Source organism: Mesoplodon densirostris, chromosome 1 (genome assembly GCF_025265405.1).
Source record: "Mesoplodon densirostris isolate mMesDen1 chromosome 1, mMesDen1 primary haplotype, whole genome shotgun sequence".
Taxonomy (NCBI): Eukaryota; Metazoa; Chordata; class Mammalia; order Artiodactyla; family Ziphiidae; genus Mesoplodon; species Mesoplodon densirostris.
Genome location: NC_082661.1, coordinates 39,065,676 through 39,077,258, shown reverse-complemented (window position 1 = coordinate 39,077,258; position 11,583 = coordinate 39,065,676).

The window sequence follows — 11,583 nt, the reverse complement described above, 5'->3', positions numbered from 1 at the left end:
GCAGGTGGCCTCCAGCTGATAACCTGCAAAAGATTGGGACTCTCAGTCATACACCTACGAGAAAATTAATTCTGCCTAAAACCTGGATGAGCTTGGAAGCCCATTCTTTCCTAGTAAAGCCTCCAGTTGAGAAAGCAGCCTGTCTAACACCTGGATTGAAGCCTGGTGAGACCCTGAACAGAGGACCCAGCTATGCCATGCTTGGACTACTGACCCATGGAAAGCGAGATAATAAATATACGTTATTTTAAACCACTAAATTTGTGGTAATTTGTTATCCGCAATGTTAATAAACTACTACTATTATTAATAATAATAAATTATTATTAATATCATTATCATTATTATTATTGTATCTCTGGTTAGAAGCTTGAGAAACCCAGTTTCTTAATTCCATTATTTCCCTGTGTCTTATTTCTCTTGTCATGATGAACTTCCTTGAATATTTCTTGTTTTGCAGATCGTTAATGCTTCATTCTCTCAGTGTTTGTCTAAGAGTCAATTTTGCATTTCTTTCTTTCTTCCTTCCTTTCTTTCTCTTTCTTTCTTTCTTTCTTTCCTTCTTTTTTCTTTTTTTCTTATTATTGTAGTAAGGACACAACGTGAGATTTACCCTCTTAATATATTTTTAAGTGTATTTTTAAGTGGATCATCTACCCAGGGGTGCAGGCCTTGACTATAATGCATCTTCACCCCTCCTTCCTGTCTTGTTCCTTTTTTATATCTTTATTTGTGGAAAATATTTTCTGGTAGTTTTCAGGTCATTATCATTGATAGTTGTTCTATAAATAGTTGTATTTTGGTGTGCCCATGGGAGGAGTAGAGCTCAGGGTCTTCCTACTCTGCTATCTGGGTCACTCCCCCCTACAACATTGTATTTCTTAATCAGGTAGGGTTTTCTTGTTTTTATTCCTACATCTTAAAAATATCCTATCTTAATTTATAATTTATTTTCAGTAGTAGTCTCAAGGTACATCACCATCATTCTCACCAATCATATCAATTTAATACTTTTACTTTGATTTTGTATTTCATGTTCAGGAATCTGAACTAGCAGCTTCTAAAGGGGAGAACACTTTAACACGGAACCATTTTTCAGTTCCACTCTAAGCCCACTTTGCACAGGACTTGGGGAGTCACAGTCTCCTTGGTGATAGGGTGTCTTTGTAATCCTTACCAGTCGTTAATATAAAAAGAAATTTACTCTGCACCTTTTGTGTGTTAGAGGCTGGAGATAATCTGATGAAACAAGGAAAACATGGTTCTTACCCTTTTAATTTATATTGAGTTGAAAATATGCTGGGGAATTTCAACCCAACAGGGATATAATAAAAATAACTAACATTACTTGGCACTGGTTAACTTGTTTAGCATTTATCAAAGGCAAGGCCAAAGCCATCTATTTCTGCCCACATCTCTGTGATACAGGTACCATGCCTATCTTATTTTAAGGAATACCACTGATGCTCAGAAGACTTAAATACTAGCTAAGGTCAAATATTCAAGAATTAGAATCAAATCTGGATCTTGAGCCCAGAGTTACCTGAGTCCAAATTCTAGCTCTTGTTACTTCTTTGTTTTGTTCCCCTTAAAGATATAGATGAGGAAACCCAATGTAGATTGTCCTGGTTGGGCAAGGTCCTGCTTGTTAGAGAATTTCTGAGGCTCTGTACAGTGGGTAAGGCCAGAATTTAATACATTTTTAAACTAAACAGGGACACTAAAGCAAAATCACCAGAGCAACAGAAAGGAGTGGTTGAACCAGAAACAGGGACAGGGGATGAGATGGGTAATGTCAGGACAGAAGAGGAATGTGGGTGAGTAAGTGAAACAGGCTACCCAAGTTCTGAGTCAAAACCAGGTTGGCCCAGAGCAAAGCCAGCTCTGGCAGCCTGGTTGGTATTTATCTGACAATCTGTTGATAGGTGTGTTGTTGTAGCTTTTCCATAGTCACAACACTTTAAGGAGCAGAGTCACGCATTTGACCCTACCCAATGTAATTCATATCAATGAAGCCCTGTCCTGCAACACTGGAGAATTACCCAACCCTCAGCATAACAATCCTCCTTTCTATATTTAGTAGAATCAGAAATTTTGGAAAGTCACTATTCTTTGTAAGAAAAGGTCTTTCCTTTGTCTTCAGACCTGAGATTTCCTACATGAGGCTGAACATTTCACACTTTTTAAGTTCCATCCTCCAGATCTAGTCCTTTCAGCGTTGGTTTCAACCAATGCGTCCTGCACACCAATATGGTGTTAGATGGATACATTTGACTTAGTGAAATGAACTAGTTCTGTTAGCCCTTCCTTTCAAGGACATCAAGGATAATACTAATAATTATAAAGATAATCATAACAAAAATCACTCTCATTTCTGAACCACTTCATGTTCTATTCAAAGTGCTTTCACAGCTATAATTACCTTCCTTTTTATTTTTGAGAGGTAACAAGGAATGGCCATGTATAAATGCTCATGTTAGCATTAGCCATTGGAAGTTCCAGATCTAGCTCCACAACTGATTAGCCATGTGACCCCGAAAAAATCATTTATCACTGATTCCAGCAATTTCCTTTTCTACAAAATGGTGACACTCTTCTCTGCCTACCCCATCTTCTGTCACGGAGACCAAAGGTGTACATGAATCATATTTGCATAACACAGCACATGGGCCTTGAAGTCACACTGTTTAAGTTTGGCTCCTAGCTCCATTATTATCTTTATATCCATAGACAAGTTAATTAATCACTCTAATCCAAATTTTCCTATCTGTGAAATGGAGATAATGTTAATACCTTTATTATTGAGTTGTTCTGAGATAATGCATTAAAAAGATTTAACACAATGCCAGTTACAGAGAAAGAGGTTAATGAATATTTTTATAAAATGCTATATAAAGATAACTGCTTGAAATTTTATTCATGAACAAATTCCCATACGGAAAAATAGAAACTTAATTTACATAGGAATTAAGTATTCCAGGACATTAAATGACATATGCAAAGTCATATTTAATCATAAGTCCTACTTTCTTGCCCTCTTGAGATTTTGATATATTTATCTGAATAACATTAAAAATAGAAATCATCTCTACCTATTATTTTGAAACACTTAACATTTGCCAGGCATTATACTAAGTGCTTTCTATACATTATCTTGTTGGATTCCCATAATAGTCCTGAAGATGAACTCCATGTGGCCTCCATTTTACACATAAGAGACTGAATCTTTGAAAAGTTAATAACTTCCTGAAGTGGTGTACCCACTTTTTTTCGGGGGGGAATAACTCCAAAGCTGCATCACTATAGGGGCCAGTGCTGTTAATTAACCATGATGCTATACTACTTCTCACAATGCAGTATTGCCAGAATATTAGTATTTGTTAATCAATTATTCTCCATTTATTCACACAATCAGTTAAATAACCTCTAATATTTTATCCAATGATGTGATCAAAATATAGTTGTTGAGTGGCTGGGAATGCCATCTTTGTCCTCCAGACACTTGATTGGGTCCTGTGGAAACTGGAATACTTCTAAGACATGTAATTAGGGCTTCCCTGGTGGCGCAGTGGTTGAGAGTCCGCCTGCCGATGCAGGCGACACAGGTTCGTGCCCCGGTCTGAGAAGGTCCTACATGCCGCGGAGCGGCTGGGCCTGTGAGCCATGGCCGCTGAGTCTGGGCGTCCGGAGCCTGTGCTCCGCAACGGGAGAGGCCACAACAGTGAGAAGCCCGTGTATCGCAAAAAAAAAAGACATGTAATTAATATATATTTGGCTAAGACTCATTTCTCAAAATTTCCTTAGCATACATAAATAAAGGGGCTGTAGAAGTGAGGGGGAGGGTATTAAATAAGATCTGAGACTTGACAGGGGAATGCTGGCTGGCAGGGCACCGAAAAGCTTCACAGGGAGGCACCTCTTCGGTGACTATGGCATAGCAGACTGGCCAATCCCAACACTTGACCTTGTCAGTGTCCTAGAAATAAATTGCACTTACACATGCTGAGTCATATAACTGAAGCTTACAGGAAGCTGCAAAACATAAACCAAAGCATGTCTTTATAATTTACATTTAAGACTATAATTGTTAAGAGAACTATATCAATTTTTTTTGGCCAAAATAGTACATTCTTTCCCTTTAATAAAACACGTGGGAAGTTCTAGTATAAAAATGTTACTTGTGGGCTTCCCTGGTGGCGCAGTGGTTGGGAGTCCGCCTGCCGATGCAGGGGACACGGGTTCGTGCCCCGATCCCGGAAGATCCCACATGCCGCGGAGCGGCTGGGCCCGCGAGCCATGGCCGCGGAGCCTGTGTGTCCGGAGCCTGTGCTCCGCAACGGGAGAGGCCACAGCAGTGAGAGGCCCGCGTACAGCAAAAAAAAAAAAAAAAAAAAAAATGTTACTTGTATGTGCAAGGGAATAAAACACAGAGGAAGTATGTGGTTTAACAAAAATCATCACCTACACAATCATTCAAGTACACTGAGCCTTTTTCCATAAGGAAATAACAGTGTAAGCACTTTACACGAATTATCTTATTTAATCTTAACAATAGCTTTATAAAATGGTATCATTCTTATCCCTACTGTATAGATTAAGGAATTGAAGTTTGGAGATATCGGGCCACTTGCCCCAAAATATCAATTCTCTAACTCTGGAATCTTGACTTTAGATGCCAAGCTCTTAATCTTTATGCTATAATGTTGTGAGTATTTATTATGAAGTAGCTAGGCATTCAGAACATGAAGAGTAATAAGGTAGACACTGGTCCTTCCCAAGTGGAACTTACAGACTAATGAAAAAGGCAAATATTCTACAGCTGCTTACTCACATAATTAAATCTTTAATTATAATTGTAATGAATCCACCAATAAGAAGTCTACTCTCATCAAGGGGGACAGGGAATTATTCTTTGAGGAAATGAAATTTTGGCTGAGATCTGTAAAATCTGCCAGATGGGACTACAGGCAGGGGACTAGCTCAGGTGGCAAGGAGCTAGATTTACCAAAGGAAACTAAAGAAGCACAGGGAGCCAGGTTGGAAATGGGACGAAATGAGTTTGAAGAGGTAGAGCCTAGTTATACACCTTTCTAGCCATTCACAGAATTTTGAATGTTAAGCCATTAAAGAATTTTAATCTCAAAAGTGCTTAAAACAGAATCAGATCTGTGATTTAAAATGATGACAGGGCTTCCCTGGTGGCGCAGTGGTTAAGAATCCGCCTGCCAATGCAGGGGACAAGGGTTTGAGCCCTGGTCCAGGAAGATCCCACATGCCGCGGAGTAACTAAGCCCATGCACCACAACTACTGAGCCTGCGCTCTAGAGCCCGTGAGCCACAACCACTGAGCCCACGTGCTGCAACTACTGAAGCCCGTGCGCCTAGAGCCCGTGCTTGGCAACAAGAGAAGCCACTGCAACGAGAAGCCTGCACACTGCAATGAAGAGTAGCCCCTGCTCGCCACAACCAGAGAAAGCCTGAGCACAGCAACAGAGACCCAACGCAGCCAAAATAAATTAATTAATTAATTTTAAAAAATAAAAATATAAAATAAAATAAAATGATGACAATAGGTACAATATGGAGAATGAATGAGGTGGTTCTGGGGAATTTAGTTGGAAGGTTGCAGTGGTCCAGCTAGTGATGAAGATAGCTTGGGCTATTATGTGGCTATTGAACTAAGCATGAACAAATGGTTCAATATTGAGGAATCAGCGCTCTTTTGGGTACAATTTGTGTTGATACCTATGGTCTCAAAGCAAAATCTCTCAAGTTAGCTGCTATGTTACTTATACACATATGTACCTGTTGCTCTTTATTCAATCAACACTCTCAGAAGCATTAGATCCAGGAAGCTGTCAAACGTGTAAATGATTTCTAAAAATAACAATTATTTTGGTGACATTTTCTCTATTAGGAAATGTTAAATCATCAAAAAAAACTTTTAAATAATAGTTTGGTGTTTGTTATTGGATAGAGTCAGTGTAACAAGCCATCCTTCCAGGTTTAGCGACTTCAAGAACAGTGGTGGATATCATGCTTTTTTGACAAAGGACTATAGCTAAATATTTGTGCATATGCCTTTTTGCTGGACAATAAGAACTCAAAGCTCATTTGGGGAGCAGAGATCAAGCACTTGAGAAGGTACGTTTGATGGTTCAAATAGTAGGAAGTTTGAGAGGCAGATATTCAATTCAGGTCAATCTATGATACAAAGATATATATTTGGGATGAGTACTATATGAAACAATAAAGAATGTAGTTGAAGAAACATTTCAACAACAAAAAAGAAAAAGCAGCATAAGACTGAGAGCACACAGCTACACTCTCCAATACATGCCATTAGTCAGATGTGGCTATTTAGCACTTGAAATGTGGTTAATACTAATGGAGATGTGATATCACTATAACATAATATTCAGATTTCAAAGACTTAGTGCAAAAAAAAGAAGGGAAAATCTCTCATTAATAATAATATTGATTACATGTTAAAATGATAATATTTTGGATCTATTGCTTTAAAAGAAATAAAAATAGAATCAAATTTTATTTATAAAATGAATTATAAATAAATAAAAATTTGATTTCATCTGTTCTTTATGCTTTAAAAATGTGGCTGTAAGAAATTTTAAATTGTATATGTAGTTCACATTACATTTCTATTGAACAGCACTGGTATAGAGAAAAGAGTAAAGGTAATTATCCCCAAAGAAATCTGGTTATTTGTAGAAAAATTTGAATAATTCTGCAGTTATAAGATTTTTTTAAATATATAGAGAAAATGAGAGAATATAGATTGTGTGAAAGATACCAGATTTGGCGATAGCAGTTACCAAGTTTAAGGATAATTTGGAGACTGAACAGCAGAAAAATTATTATTGAGTAATAATCTGTTATTGTATTAGTGTGCAATGCAATTTATGAATAATAGTGGATTTATTCCAGATTAGTACGAAGCAAGATTGTTCATTCCTATGAATTTACTGTAAAATTTATTATGTAACTCGTAAAAAATTTACTATATTTATATTAAATTAATATTAATTACTATATATTGATGTTAAGAAAAATGTCCTTTGAAACATAATTAAAAGGAAAGAGACCTAGTAGAATTTGCAGCCAAGCTGGTAGTGTCTCAAAGTAAAACATCTGACATGAAGTAAATACTCAATAAATAATTAAGAATTGTTAGTAATAACTTTATCATATTTCTCAGTAACTAAGCAACATTCTCTGGACGCCTAGATTTATCCACTAATTCATTTATTTACTCAGCAAATTTTTGATGTTGATGGTGATTAGGAAAAGGATGAAACACAGATACTATGATATTAAAAGTCATCTACCCATTTTCAGTAGTGCTGGGGAGATTTGAGGCGATTTAACTGTAATTTAACCAAATAAAAATTCAGGAAAGAAAGAGGAGCATATATCAAAACAGCCAGTGTTACCTTTTTACATATTCTAATCATCATTTATTTACCTCATAAATTGATGAAACTATTAATATATCTAAAACTAGATTCAGTTGGAATTTTCGGTAAGCATTCTGTGTGTGTTTAAAAAGAAAATCTCTATTTGAATATACCTCCTACAGGAATTCAAATCAAAATGAGCTGTAGAGCATACCATACATAAACTCTGCACATTAAGTAAGCAGTTAAGCAGTTAAACCTACTTGGAGGAATGGACAGTATAAATTTCCTTCTATTCAGTTGTATGACCCTTCCTCTTCATTCTCACAAGCTTTCACCTTTGCCATCAATTAAGTTCTGACCCTGCCACTCCAGGACCTGGATGTCCTTAAAGACAACCTCCTGAACTTTTGGCTTTTGGTATTAACTTCTCTTTAAATGTAAGTGATCTTTCCTTTGAGCATTTTGGATTGTGACGGGTGTACATTGGATTAGCTTATTACGGCCTCTTTTCAAAAACCTTAATATTTCAGTCATTTATGACAGATAGAACTTTGTATTTGTCATTTCTCTCTGTGCCTCTTTGTCATAGCCATACTGTGTTTGAAGGCGGGTGTAATAAAGTGGAGCTGAAATGGGGATTCATTGACACCAACCCTGAAGAGAACATGTTCTACTCTAGTAGGTAATCTGAAAAACAAACATAATTTCTTATAGATATCATAAACACTGCCAACCTTGCTTTATGAGTGAACAAAATTTTTTAATGTAATTTCAAGTGCCTTTTCTAAAGCCAAAGTGTGCTAATCTATCATTTTACACACACATACACACACACACACACCACTTATGGCTTTCTTGAGCCCTGTTGGAATTTTAGGATGCATAGTGGATTAGATAAATTATCTAGTGGGCAAGTGACAAGTTCCATGTTCCAGTTCATGCAAGATATTTTACTCAGGGCAAAATTTGTCTCAAAGGTGTAAGATTTTAAATTATTTCTTTTCCAAAATTCTCTTTAGTTTCTATTTTGTTGGTTATACCCTAATCTTTTTAACTTTACATTGTTTTCAAGGGGAAAATATGCCCTTTTGATACAAAGTCATGTGTTAAGGGAAAGCAGTCTTTGGGGAGAAAGAAGCAAACTAGTAAACAAAAAAATGAGACATTGTAATAGCAAATGTATTTTGAATTAGAACATTGGAAAGAAAATAACAATTATTTTCATAAATAAGACACCAAGTTCAAAGATTTATGTTCAACAGTCTATTTTCAGCCATCTTGATAATGGACTGGGCAGCCACCATTAACAATTTGTGATATGATCCTTGGGTCAAGATATCAGAAATACCACAGACCTTCTGAAAGGTTGTCCCTTAATCTACATTTTGCCCAAGATCCCTTTCCAGTTCTAATATCATCTAGTTTTATGAAAAAGAAAAAAAAGCAGGGAAAATTTGACCCTCTAGAGAATAGGAGTTATCATTTTACATTTCACAGCACGAAGGAAGAAGTTTCAATGTCTTTTGTTTTAATTCATTTCAACATATTGAATACTTATTCAAATAGCAAGGTTACATAAGAAGAATGACGAAAGCATTTGGAAAAGACTAGCTTCATTTATTTGAGACAACTTTGTGTCTGTACAAGAAAACAGATTGAAAGAATTCTCCAGATTATTTAGATAAACCTCAAAGTTGAGTAAGAATATGAGAAGGTAATGGTGTAGAAATTCTTCTGAGTTTTAAGCTAGTCTACAATCCATAAAGCCCTGAGAAGTTTAACTATAGTCATTCTATCTCCACATAAAGTCATGACAACAAAGCAACATTAATAATCTTAACATTGTGCTTCCTAGAACTCTCCAAAGAGTCCACTGAAATTTTCTTAGAAGGCATTGTTTTTAAAGTCCTCACCCATGAGAGGATCCAGGCAAGTCCATACCCCTCTGCCATTGACACATACCTTTGCCCATTGTCATTCAGGGCAAAGCATGGTTGTCTTTCATCAAAAAGACTGAATGAGTATGGACTGGTACATAAGCTTTCCACCTATTCCAGCAAGCTGAGTGCTTCCTTCCACCCCATATTTGTTTAATTGGCTCAAGTGGAACCGATCTTACGATTTGGACAAATATGAATGTTTGTTTTTGAAAGGATTTGGGGATGAGTCCAAACTAATAGAACTGAAACTTCTTCATGCTGGGTAGGAACTGACCCTTCTTCCCACTGGGAGATGAAAGAGATTCAGTTACTGCTTGGGCTTTACCGGCATAAAAAGTGAAGTAGAGGGCTTCCCTGGTGGCGCAGTGATTGAGAGTCCGCCTGCTGATTCAGGGGATGCGGGTTCGTGCCCCGGTCCGGGAGGATCCCACATGCCGCGGAGCGGCTGGGCCCGTGGGCCATGGCCGCTGAGCCTGCGCGTCCGGAGTCTGTGCTCCGCAACCGGAGAGGCCACAACAGTGAGAGGCCCGCGTACCGCAAAAAAAAAAAAAAAGTGAAGTAGAAAATCGGGGCACTTCTGCCTCCATTATCCAGTATTTCTGGTGGAGCTTATGTTGCAGCAAAAAATAGAAATGAAGTTTTCCCTCTCCTGAGAACAAGGAAAATAAAGGGAACAGTGAACAGGCTAGAGAAGAAACATAAACTGGCCTGAGTTAATCAATCCTAGTTTTAATTTACTAATCTGTAGTGTCTGTAGTTAGATTTGTCCTTCACAACGCTAACCTGTCACCTCTAATCCTGTGTAATTTAGACAATTTACATTCTGCACCTGGTATTTGCTCCCCCTGTAATCTCTTGTAGCAAATCACCCCTTGTAGCTGTTTGCATTTCAGAAAGGAGGTCGCAGACTGTTAACCCAGAGACTACTGGACCCAATTACTGGGTGGCCCAACTCCAGCAGTGACTGTTTTGAAATAATGCAAGAAGAAGAAGAATGCAAGACGTTCACCATTTGGATCCTTATCACTCACTTCGGACTGCGAACTTCCCTATAAGAATCCCTGTAATTCCGCAGGAAAGGGGGGCACCATTCTTGAGGTGCTAGCCTACTGTGTCTTCCCTTTGCCTGGCAAGGAAAATAAAAAGCCTCTCTATTTCTTATCCTCCAAATCTCTGTCTCCATATTTCTATTCGGCATCAGTGCACAGGGAGACAAAATTTGTTGGCAACACTTAGGGCTAAAATGTCTTCATCCTCCTCAGGTCTCTATGCCAAAGTTAACAGCAGGTCGAATCCCTTTGGCCTAAGGATTTTGTTTCCTCTGCTAGTTACACACCCTTTCTGGGCTTAAAAGTGAGTCAGGCTGGCCTCAACTTCCCAACGGAGTTATAATCAATCACTTGCCTGCACATTACATGGTTGACATCAGTAGTTTCACAAACATTGCTCCAGTTGACTTTCAGAATGAACTCTGGTGTTGAGAAGGTTGATATTGTTAACTCTGATTTTGTCTTAGGATACTGAGTACATACTTCCAGTTTTGACACCTTGTTTTGAAAATGTGGCTGAACCCTCCCAACGGTGACAGACGCTCGCTCAGTGGAAACGTGGAGGATTCGGTCAAACTGGTTATTTGTCCCTGGGCGTGTGTCACTGTCCAGGGTTTCTTCATTTCCATGGGCTTCCTGTCTCTCATTTCTCTAGTTTCTAACTGCAATCGTATCTCATTCTTCATTTTGTCGCATGCAAAAGTTCAGAAGTTCTTCATCACGAAGAGTCCTCGGGAACAAGGGAAGCTCACCTAACGAGGTAAGCTCAAAATGTATCACAATCGGGAGACAGGTTGGGAGTGGTAGCCAGGTGTAAGGGCTCTGCGCTGGGGCTGCCTTTGTTCCTGTCCTAGTTCTGTCACCTCTCTGTTCTGTAACCTTGGGCAGATCTTTCATCTCTCTAAGCCTTTGTTAATTTCATTGACAAAACGAGGATGATAACAGTAGCTGCTTTATGGCGTTTCTCTGAGGTTTAAATAACACAATGTGAAGCATTTAGAACAGTGTCTGACACAAGCTAAGCCCTCAATAGTTATTAGTTTCTAAATGTTTTTAATTCTATAACATTTACAAAAGTAAAATCGTCTTCATCCAGATAGCAAATTTATGGAAAGCTATTTAACTTCAAAAGTAAATTCTGAATTTCTAGAAGTCTGTCATTAATTTGTTACAGTA